A 12,081-nucleotide genomic window follows, 5' to 3' on the forward strand; every position below is an offset into this window, starting at 1 on the left:
TGAAAATACCAGATACTGGCTTTCTCACCCTCCTGTCAGCAGGGATGGTTGTTTGAGCCAGTCTAACCAAAGGGTCTTATGGGAGTCTGTTGGAGTCTCTAGGAAAGATACTCCCCCTTAATAAGATGAAAGAAGTCAATGAAGGTCCAGTGCCACTCTTTTCTGCTTGTGGACAGTTTTGTGTTAGCACATCAGGCTTGGAACTTTTGCAGACATTCCCTCAAAGAGGGGGAGATAGCATAGTAGAGTGAGAGATCCTGGCTCCTGAACTAGCATTGGGGCCAGACTTTATTTTATGTGAGAAGCATAAACCCAAATTGTTTATATGACTTTTAGATTGGTATTCTGTTATTTATAGCCAAAAGCATACTGATGTAACTTGCTTTCCCCTATTTCACCAAGCCGTAAGAAATGTATCCATTGTTTGATTTACTCATTCAGTAAATTTATTAATGCTAGTCATGAATGAAAATTTTTATGAAAACCATCAAATAAAGTAGAATATATTAAACATATTTTAGTTCTGTTGCCTGGAAGACACACATACATCTCTGCTTATTTGTAGATATATAACAAATTATTTCATTTTAGCAATTCTACTGGTATTTGAAACATAAGTTTTGGTAATTGTTGATTTTGTAGTTTTGGTTGGAAGCATTGCTTGGTCGAGCTGAGTTTTGATGCATGGCTGGGAAGGTGGTAAGTAGTGGGGATATACTTTTGTTGACGAAAAGAGTCCAACTCTATAAAATATTTGAAGAGATTTATTCTGAGCCAAATGTGATTGACCGTGGCCCGTAACACAGCCCTCAAGAAATCCTGAGAACATGTGCCCAAAGTGGTCGGGGTACAGCTTGGGTTTATATATTTTAGGGAGCCACGGGACATCAATCAAATACATTTAAGAAATACATTGGTTTGGTTCAGAAAGGCGGGACAACTTAAAGCAGGGGCTTCCAGGCTATAGGTAAATTTAAACATTTACTGGTTTACAATTGGCCGAGTTTATGTGAAGACCTGGGATTAATGGAAAGGATTGTTTAGGTTAGTTAAGGTAAAGGATTGCGGAGACCAAGTTTTTTTGTGTAGAGGAATCTCTCAGGTAGCAAACTTCAGAGAGAGAGAGCAGGTTGTAAAATGTTTCTTATCGGATTTAAAAGGGTGCCTGGCTCTTAGTTGATTGTCTCCTAGATCTGGAAAGAAAGGAAGGAAAACAAACAAACAAAAAAAAAAACCAAAAAAAAAAAAAAAAAAAAAAAAGAAAGGAAGGAAAACAAAGGGAGAAGGGGATTCTCTATAGAATGTGGATTTTTCCCACAAAAGACTTTGCAAGGCAATTTCAAAGTATGGCAAGGTAATATATTTTGGCGTAAAACATTTTAATTTTTTCCCTTGTTATGCCTGAGTAAGACTGGAAAGTAAGTCACAATATACAGGGTTAAACAAAGCTCATGTGATGAGAATTTATGGTTTGTAGGGCATGACTCCCTAGATCCCTTAGAAAGGAATTTGGGCAAGATAAAAAATTAGAGCTTAGTCTTCGCTTTCTTCCATTGGGAAGAAAAGAAAGGTTCAATTCATTTAAATCATCTGCCAGGCAGTTTACCAGGATTACCCTTCTTTCTAGAATGACATTGAGAACTAAGTAATTTTTTAGGATGGCATTGAAATCTAAGTAACTTAAATGAAGCTTTTGTTTTGAATGTGTTAGCTGACTTCTGAACAGAGCTCAAGCCCTGAGCTGTGTGAAGTTGACAGTTTCTTTAGCCAGGAGAAATGGCTGGGAGCTTTAAGTTTATCTAATCAATCACTTACTGACATTAATGCAATTGGTTACCTAAATTGGATATCCTGTTGATGTGTACTATTTCTAATACCTCAGCAAATTTACATTGCGTTAGGCTGCTAGATACCCCAGATGTGAGCTAGGAAGCGAATTTCACCTCTAGTACTTTTAGTACTCTCAGGTCTGCTGAAAATTGAGGAATTCCTTTGCTTAAATTAATAATTACATTCTAAAATTATCTAAAAGATATGCTTTTATAACGGTAACTTCAGTAGAAAGAAATACAGAATTTGGAGGGAGCTTTAGGGTTTTGAATCTGCTTTGTATTTGGTGGAAAAGCACAAATGAAATAAATCATATAATAATCAGTTTTGAACCAACTTTGAAATGGTACTTTGCAGTAATAATAGAAAAGATATGCAAGATGAACCCTCTGTATCTCATAGTTGGTAACTTTAATAGATAATTTGACTTCCGTGCCTTCAGTTGTTCTTTGTCTTGGGGCTAAGTATCTGTAAATTGTGCAGATGTTTTAAAAGAGAAAGGCAACATTGTAAGACCTGGGGGAAAAATGAATTAGCTGCTGTATTTATTATATATGTCATTTAAAAAAATATGGCTTTTCCCCATTTATTTCTTATAACAAATCTTACAGAAAATATTTTCCTTATGCTTGAAGTCAGATGTTTCTGAGTGTTACACTGTTGTGTAATGAATACCAGGCAGGGACATATTATGTAGCCAAGAATTAAAAATGTTCTTCCACAATGAAAATAATGTCAAAACTGTATCTTTGGAAATGCTATTACTGATAATCTTCAATTATTGCAACCAAGTAATATGGTATAGTAAGCGAATTCCAAGTAAGATTATTTAGGTCTTGATTTTGAATGGAAAATGGCCATTATTTGTGTATTTTTTTAGTCAAACAGAAGTTTACATCAACAAATAGATGTTCTAAAGTAAACTTTTTATATGGAATCATTTTAGATTTATTGAAAATTTGTAATAACAGTACAGAGAATTTTCCTATCTTTTTCACCCAGCTTCTCTGATGTTAACGTCTTATATGGTATATCTGTCAAAACAAGAGGTTAATTTTGGTACAATACTATTAACAATGGACTTTATTCAGACTTCACCAGTTTTTCCACTAATGTCCTTTTGTGGTTCTAGGATCCAATTGAGAATACCACCTTGCTTTTTAGTCATTGTATCTTCGTAGTCTTCCTTCATTTTGTGATAGTCTTTTCTTGCTTTTCATGGTGCCTTTGAAAAGTACTGGTTGGACATTTTGTAGAATGTTCCTCAGTTTGAGTTTGTCTGATGTTTTCTCATGATTAGACTAGAGCTGTATGTAGGCTTGGGGGAAGAATACTGCAGAGGTGGAGTACCCTTCTCATATCAGAGGTTCATGATATCAGCATGACTTATCACTAGTGATGTTAATCTTAATCACTTAGTTAAGGTGGTATCTGTCAGGTTTCTTTACGGCAAAGATGCTATTTTCCCCTTTACATTTACATACTCAATCCACTAAGCACAGCCCACACTCAAAGGCTGGCTGTTGAGGGAAAGGAATGAAGCTCCACCTCCTGGAGTGCAGAGTATTTATATATATTATTCATACTTCTGTGGAAAAAATTTGCCCCTACTCCCCATTTATTTAATTAGTAATTTAATTATATCAATATGGACTCACTGATATTTATTTTATTTTTTAGATTATAATCTGGTACTGTCATTATTTTGCTGCTGAAAGTAATGGCCAGCTTTGGCCATTGGGAGTTTTCTTTTCTTCAGACAGGGTCTTGCTCTGTCATCCAGGTTGGTGTGCGGTGGTGCGTTCACAGCTCACTGCATCCTTGATCTCCTGGGCTCAAGCAATCCTTCCGCCTCAGTCTCCTTAATAGCTGGGACTATAGGTACATGCCACCTTGCCTGGCTAATTTAAAATAAATTTAAAAAGACAACAACTTTTTTTTTTTGTAGAGAAGTGGGGGGTCTCGCTATGTTGCCCAGGTTGGTCTTGAACTCCTGGGCTCAAGCCATCCTCCTGCCTTGGCTTCCCAAAGTGCTGAGATTATAGGCATGAACCACTGTGCCCAGCCTGGGAGTTCCTGAAGGTTGGCTCTTATGTCCTTTTGACATACTACCATCTTTTTTCTTTTAACCACTTATTTTTTTGGCACTTTAAATTCTCCAGGTTCATCTTGTATTTTTCCTTGCCCCATCCCTAGACTCGGCATTTCTCTGAGGAGCCCTAGACCCCCCCTTTTTTTTGAAGAATGATGTGAGAAACTAAAATCTAGGCACTTACTGTGCTCTTTATGAGTTTCCTGTTGCTGCTTATACTACAAATATAGAGTGGTTTAAAGGACACAAATTTATTATATAACAGTTTTAGAGGTTTGATGTGGGTTCTACTGGGCTGAAATCAAGGCATTGGCAGGACTGGTTTCTTTCTGTAGGATTGGTATGGGATCTGTTTCCTAGCCTTTTCTAGCTTCTAATGGATGCCTGCATTCCTTGGCTTGTGGCCCCTTCTTACATCTTCAAAGCCAGTATTGCCTGGTTGAGTCCTTCTCACATCAGTACTAAGTCATCTTGTGCCTCCCTCTTCCACTTAAAAAAAATTTATTTTTAATTTTCATAGGTACATAGTAGGTATATATTTATGGGGTTTCTCTCCCACCTTTAATGACACTTATGATTACAGTGGGCCCACCAGAATAATCTAGGCTAATCTCACTACCTTAAATTCGTCTGCTTAGCAATCTTAATTCCCCTTAGCTATGTAACACGGTGCATTCACAGTTTCAGGAATTAAGATGTGGACATCTTTTGGGGGATGATTATTCTGCCTACCATATGTTAATTGCTACTGGGATGTCTTTGATTATAGGTCCTCTCAGTGTGCAAAGCTAGGAATGTACTTAGGAATCAGTTTTGCAACAGGAAGAAATATCTCAGATAATAGCTCATTTAGAAAATTGGTCAAATTTCCAATCTCATATAATATGAAAGATGAGTTTGGTCTCTCTCAATGTTAACATGAACCCCAAAATTGTAACACGACCAAGAAGCCTCAGTGTGAAGCAAGAATTTTTACTGTCTGCATGTATATATGATTATGTTTGTGGAGTCTAGTGAAATTTGTAGTACAAGTGGTTTCTCCATTTTTCTCCACTTTTTGGTATTTCAAGTTTGAAATTATATTTAGAATTAAGTTTGTTAGAATATTATGTAGTTATTACTTGCTGATATTTTATACTTTGATTTCTATCTTGTGTTTTCAGCACAGTCACATTTGAAACCTAATGATACAGGCATACTACAACAGGATTGTTGCTGCAAAAATGTCATAAAATTACCTGTCATCAGAGTTTTTAAAAGCCTTCGTGGAAATTAATCATCTTAGAAGAGGGATGTGGAGAGCATTACCCAGTTTGTAATGTGAGTTCAGAAAAGATAGATCTTCCTTAACTTTATCTATCCAGCATTTAGCACCCTAATAAAAGTTGAAATTCTGAAAAATATAACTACTTGTTACTTAACTCCGTGATTTATTTGTATAACTACTATTAATTATGGACAGATCCACACTCAGTAAATACAGTGTTTTCTTATGATCTTTGTGATAAAAGTTTATATAAAATTTGCATCTGTTCCTATTGTTCATTCTCATTTAATAGAAGCCTGTGGGTAGCATTTCCGTGGTTGCATCCACATCCTTTATTCAGGATTGAAAATAATGTTGAAGGAGCAGTTGTCTTTTTTCCGCCTTGCTTTTTGCTTCTGGTGTCATATCTATAGTGCCATAGTAGATGCCATATTGAGTTACTACGAGGACAACAGTGATAAATTTTACCCTATTGTTGAGATTCAATTATTAGGGCATTAGGTGAGTAGTGCTGATGTTTTCATTACTCCGTTAACTATATTCATCTACACTGAAATGAAAAAAAAAGTTGTGAAAAGGCTTACTTTTTATTAAGAATGCATAGTGCCAAAATACACATTCAAGTAAATGGTTATTTTTTTCTCCCCCTAGGCAACTCTAAAACTTGGTAAAACGGAATGTAAGTCAAAACTAGGTTCTAAAATGATGAGATAGGTTTGGACAATAGAGTATGCCGAGGGATTACTTACAACTGCTTTGAGAAGGCAATGCTGATAACGTAAATGAAGTTTTAGAAAGAAGATAGTGGTAGTGGAGCTATGCCAGTATATATAGATTCTATCTTTATAAACCTGCCAGACTCCCAGCCGTCGTCTGAGAAATTCAGGTTAAAGACAGAATATCCTGCAGTGGAAAAGTATGAAAAAGACAAATTATATACACTAATTTTAAAGATACAGGTTGCACTATCATTAGCTCATAGAAATATGAAATGTCATAAAAATGTGTTTTTTGAGGATCTTAACGTTAAGAAAAATCTGAGTAACACTTTAAACATGGATACAATTTGCGTTGATGACAATGAAATGGAAAAAAACCCAAAACCCTTGCCAGGTATTCCTGTGATTTTTTTATGGGGAAAAAAAGAAAAACATTGAAGCTAAAGGAAGTAAAAAAGATTTAGAAACATTGGCTTGGAGTTTCTAGAAGATATATAACAAAATATTAGAAAGGTTTTATAGCAAAACCTCATGAATATTGCTACCACTTCCATCCCACATGGGGAGCAAGAGGCATTCTCACTTGCAATGCAGAAATACATTCGACCTGTCAGTATTGTTCAGTCTAGAACATCCTTTACAAATATGAGACTCTGCAGAATTAGTAAACATTTAAGGAAAATGTTAAACAGTATCTAGTACTAAGAAATGGAAAATCTAATCTTTGACGAATAAATAATTCTCTGAGGAGAATATAAACTGTTTGTAATTAATACCTGTGGAAAGATTCAAGTATCTATGCAGAGAGGCTGTTTAGTATAGTGATTTAAAAATATCAAGTCTGGTGTTAGACTGCCTGTGTTTAAAATCTGGTTTTACCACTTACCATGTCTTTAGCCCTCATGTCTCTCAGTTTCCTCATCCATAAAATAGGGATAATAATTTTACTTAATTCATAAGGTTGTCTTGAGAATTAATTGAATTAATGAAAAACGCTTGGAACAATATTGGACATATAGTAAGCACACAGTAAACCTTTTTATTATAATTACACAATTTGTTCCTAAAAATGGCTGCTATGAAAAAGACCATTTGCAAATCTTGAAGATTAAGAATATGATTTTTGGCCAGGCGCAGTGGCTCACGCTTGTAATCCCAGCACTTTGGGAGGCCGAGGCGGGCGGATCCCGAGGTCAGGAGATCGAGACCACGGTGAAACCACGGTGAAACCCCGTCTCTACTAAAAATACAAAAAATTAGCCGGGCATGGTGGCAGGCGCCTGTAGTCCCAGCTCCTCGGAGAGGCTGAGGCAGAGAATGGCCTGAACCCGGGAGGCGGAGCTTGCAGTGAGCTGAGATTACACCACTGTACTCCAGCCTGGGCGACAGAGCGAGACTATGTCTCAAAAAAAAAAAAAGATGATTTTTGAAATAAACTAAATTAGTAGAACAGGTGTAGATGACAGATTAGTTAGATGATCAAGCCAAGGGATTATCCTTAAAGTTGTCAAATGGCAAAGAAATGAAAAGTATGAGAGGAGAGATCCAGAAGTTTTAACATCTAACAGAACTTCCAGCTGAAAATATGAATGAAGAGAAAAAAATATATATTTTCTTAAATGGAAGGAATGTTTTTTATATTAAAGAAAGATTCAAATATTGGAAGAGTTTATCAACTGCTGAGCAGAATTAATGAAAAAAGTTCCATACCTAGACTAACACTGATGAATTTCTATAAAACTATGGGTGAAGAGAAGTAAAAGCTTCCAGAGGAAAGAAATAAATTATCCGATTAGGAAAACTTAGTTATCTGTACAAATTTGTATAGCTAGATTTCTTACTAGCCATATTCAATGATAGAAAACTACAGAAAATAGCTTTGATATTCTCAGTGGAAAACGATTTGGAACCGCAAAATGCTGTTTTTAGCCAAACTAGCCTCTAAAATTGAAAACAAAACAAATACATTTCAGGAATGCAAAGACTCAAACATTTTTTAAAAGAAATTATTTTGAGGAGAACTAACAGAAAGACGTAGGCAACAAGAAGAAATGATGAGCAAAGAAGCCCGCAAACTTATGGTCAAATCTAAATAATGATAAATGTTTCTGTCAAGTTTAAGGAATATGTTGGTTATAATAATACTTACAGTAATTATTATATAATTGCTGTTGCAGTAAAATAGTATTTTTTGCAACTGTTGGGTGATTTCTACAGATCTTGTAAGAAAGGCAAGAGGAAAGCATATCCTTTTTAATACTATTACTATTTTAAGAAATTTAAATGTAAACTAAACTCTTTTTATTTAATTAGTGATAGAATTGAGGGCATGCTTTTTTGTTTGGGGGTTATTATTTATTAACCCAATGTTGATAGAATTAGATGTTTAAATACATTTGTCAAAAATGGAAGGATGAAAAAATTTTAAGGGCGAATTCTAAAAGAAGAAAATGGGGTATACAATTTCCAAACCACTACAATAGGGGTCAACAAACTATTTCTTTTTTTTTCTTTTGAGATGGAGTCTCGCTCTGTTGCCCAGGCTGGAGTGCAGTGGCACGATCTGGGCTCACGGCAAGCTCCGCCTCCTGGTTTCACGCCATTCTCCTGCCTCAGCCTCCTGAATAGCTGGGGCGATAGAGACGGGGTTTCACCGTGTTAGCCAGGATGGTCTCGATCTCCTGACCTTGTGATCCGCCCGTCTCAGCCTCCCAAAGTGCTGGGATTATAGGCGTGAGCCACTGTGACCGGCAACAAACTATTTCTGTAAGGGACTAGGTAATAAATATTTTAGGTTGTGGTCCATACTATCTCTGTTGTACCTATTTCCTCTGTCATTGTAACAGTGAAGCAGCCATAGGTAATATACATAAACAAATGAGTATGGCTGAGTGCCAGTAAAACCTTATTTATAAATAAACACTGAAATTTTAATTTCATGTAATTTTTTCATATCATAAAACATTCTTCTTGTGGGCCATATATACAGAGACATTCAGCAGAGTGGATTTGGTCCATGGGCTATAGCTTGCTCCTTTCCACATTAGAGAACAAAGGGAGGGAACAAAGGAAATTAATTTCAATTAAGACAGAAAATGGGAGAAAAATGGACCAGGGTAGGGGGAGCAAAAAAACCACAAGGGAGTATAACAAACAGGAAACATAAAATGAGATATCACGAAAAGAAAAAAAAAACCCAATAAATGTGAACAGCATAAACTTTTATCATAAAGACAAGAAATTCTCAGGGTGTAGCCTAAATGATAACAGGGTATTAGATAATCAGGGTGTATCTCTACTATAGAGCAGTGCTGTTAAAGTATGATTTGTATAACAATACCAGTCAGCAAACTGTTAATATTCCACAATAAGATAAGAACAGAAATAGAGTAAGTATTTAGTAAGTCTTTTTTTTTTTTTTTTTTTTTGAGACGCAGTTTCGCTCTTGTTGCCCAGGCTGGAGTGCAGTGGCACGATCTCGGCTCACTGCAACCTCCGCCTCCTGGGTTCAAGTGATCTCCTGCCTCAGCCTCCCAAATAGCTGGGATTACAGGCATGCCCCACCACGCCCGGCTCATTTTGTATTTTTAGTAGAGACGGGGTTTCTCCATATTGGTCAGGCTGGTCTCGAACTCCCAACCTCACGTGATCTGCCTGCCTCGGCCTCGCAAAGTGCTGGGATTACAGGCGTGAGCCACCACGCCTGGCCTAGAAACTCTTATAATAATGTGACATTGTTACAACATCCATGTGTGAGATTATTTTTCTACTAACTCACTGTATTTCACAAAACTCAGTTCATACAAGTTTGGAAAATTAAAAAGAGAAAACTGGTTTGAGAATTGCTGTTAGAGAATACAATGCAGTTATTTATAAAATGAAGTAATTCCCTATGTATAGACATGGTCAGTGAAATAAACACATTGTAGGACAGTGTAGAAGGTATGATCTGTGTGTGTGTGTGTGTGTGTGTGTGTGTGTGTGTGTATATGACCAGTCTTAACTGGAACTAACATGTTTTTTAAAAGCACCAATCATATATGTAACAAATTTTCAAGGAGTGGAAAAATTCACATCAATTTTTTTTTTTTTTTGAGGCGAAGTTTCACTTTTGTCGCCCAGCCTGGAGTGCAATGGCACAATCTCGGCTCACTGCAACCTCTGCCTCCCAGGTTCAAGCGATTCTCCTGCCTCAGCCTCCTGAGAAGCTGGGATTACAGGCATGCACCACCATGCCTAGCTAATTTTTATATTTTTAGTAGAGACGGGGTTTCACCATGTTGGCCAGGCTGGTCTCGAACTCCTGACCTCAGGTGATCCCCCTACCTCGGCCTCCCAAAGTGCTGGGATTACAGGCATGAGCCACTGTGCCCTGCCCACATCAAATTTTTAATCATGATTACAAATAAGAGATTATGACTGGTAGAGTAGGATTGAGGGAAGTGGTGATAAAGGAGTATTTTTATGTTTTAGTCTACTTAAATTTGTATTATTTGACTTTGTTTTTTTTTTACAGTACATGTATTTCTTTTATAATGCTTTTAAAATGTTTTATTTAAATTAATAATCTCTTGGCCTTTTAAATAATTGCCACTGGTCAATTGAATATCCATTCAGAAAACAAACAATTTTAACCTCTGCTTCACATAATCCACAAAAATTCATTTGAAATGGATCAGTCATAAACTAGTGAAAGTTAAAACAGTAAAGCTAATAGAAGAACACATGGAATAATGTCCTATTGAGTTTGGGATAGGCAGAGATTCCTTAAGCGGGACACAGAAAACAGCAAGTACGTGGAGAAGATTATATATTTATATTCTGTATATGTGTCTGTGTGTCTGTGTTTATACCTGATGGACTTTATATCCTAAAAACTAAGAAAAAGACAAATCAATTAAAAAAATAAACAGAAGGTTTGAAGAGGTACTTTACAATGAAGAAATCTGAACGATTAATTTGAATATGAAAAGGTGCTCATTTGGCCAGGCGTGGTGGCTCATGCCTGTTATGCCAGCACTTTGGGAGGCCTAAGCAGGTGGATCACCTGGGGTCAGGAGTTTGAGACCAGCCTGTCCAACATGGCAAAACCCCGTCTCTACTAAAAATACAAAAATTAGCCGGGCATGGTGGCACATGCCTGCAGTCCCAGCTACTCGGGAGGCTGAGGCTGGAGAATTGCTTGAACCCAGGAGACGGAGGTTACAGTGAGCCGAGATCACGCCACTGCACTCCAGCTTGGGTGACAGAGCGAGACTTCGTCTCAAAAAAAAAAAAAAAAAAAAAAGTGTTCAGCATTATAGTATAGGAAATGTGCATCAGAACTACTACACATGAATTCTAATGGCTAAAATGAAAAGAACTTCTAAGATTAAGTGCTGGGGAAAATATAGATAGAGCAATCGGAACGATCATACATTTCCAGTGGGAGCGTCAGTTGGTATAATCACTTTGAAGAACTGGTGCTGTCTACTGAAGCTGAACAGACATAAACCCTATGAGGCAGCAGTTTCACTGCTGGTTATCTACTCTACAGAATTGGGTGCTCATGTTCAATGAAAGACAGGTACAAGATTATCTGTATTAACTTTATTCCTAATAGACAAGGAATCTTCATAAGAAGTATAAATAAACTGTATATTGGTCTACAGTAGTATATTTATGTAATTGACACCAGCAATTATATCGACACTGGCATTGCAAAGAAGAAAATACTGCCACACAACATAGATGAATCTCATAGACAAAATATTGAGCATAAGAAGCAAAATACATAATATATACTGTGTGATTCTACTTATATGATTTGTGGTGTTAGAAGTTGGAGTGTTGGTTTTCTTTTGGGAGGTGAAGTATTGACTGGGAATGGGACATATGGAAGCATTTGAGTATTTTAGAAATGTTCAATATCTTAATTGGGTGATAGCCAGGCATATGTGCATATGTGACAATTTATTAAGCTCTATACCTATGTATACTTACTGTCTGCACACTTCACTGTAAGTTATACCTCTATAAAAATGTTTAAAAAACACCAACTCAGTCATTACCCACTTATCTGAAATTCTGTCATTATTATATACCAAATCCTTAACATATTCAAGGACTTTTATCTAAGTCTTGCATTCATTTCTATTCACCTATTTTTGCAGGTGTACTTTTGATTTAATCAT

At 36.5% G+C, this 12,081-nt stretch overlaps 1 protein-coding gene across 7 annotated transcripts in view; it reads left to right on the forward strand.

The window, feature by feature from the left end:
* The window catches only part of LCLAT1 (lysocardiolipin acyltransferase 1), a 201,969-nt gene that overhangs the window by 109,226 nt on the left and 80,662 nt on the right, over positions 1-12,081 (forward strand). The window contains exon 1 of one of the 7 annotated variants that reach the window (XM_032172609.2): positions 5,156-5,242. The exons of the other annotated variants lie outside the window; for them this stretch is intronic. The gene's annotated coding sequence lies outside the window, so the exon portion shown is untranslated. Of the gene's footprint in view, positions 1-5,155; positions 5,243-12,081 lie in introns of those variants that run through there. 7 annotated transcript variants of the gene reach the window in all.

This window comes from Hylobates moloch, unplaced genomic scaffold (assembly GCF_009828535.3).
Source record: "Hylobates moloch isolate HMO894 unplaced genomic scaffold, HMol_V3 SCAFFOLD_13, whole genome shotgun sequence".
Taxonomy (NCBI): Eukaryota; Metazoa; Chordata; class Mammalia; order Primates; family Hylobatidae; genus Hylobates; species Hylobates moloch.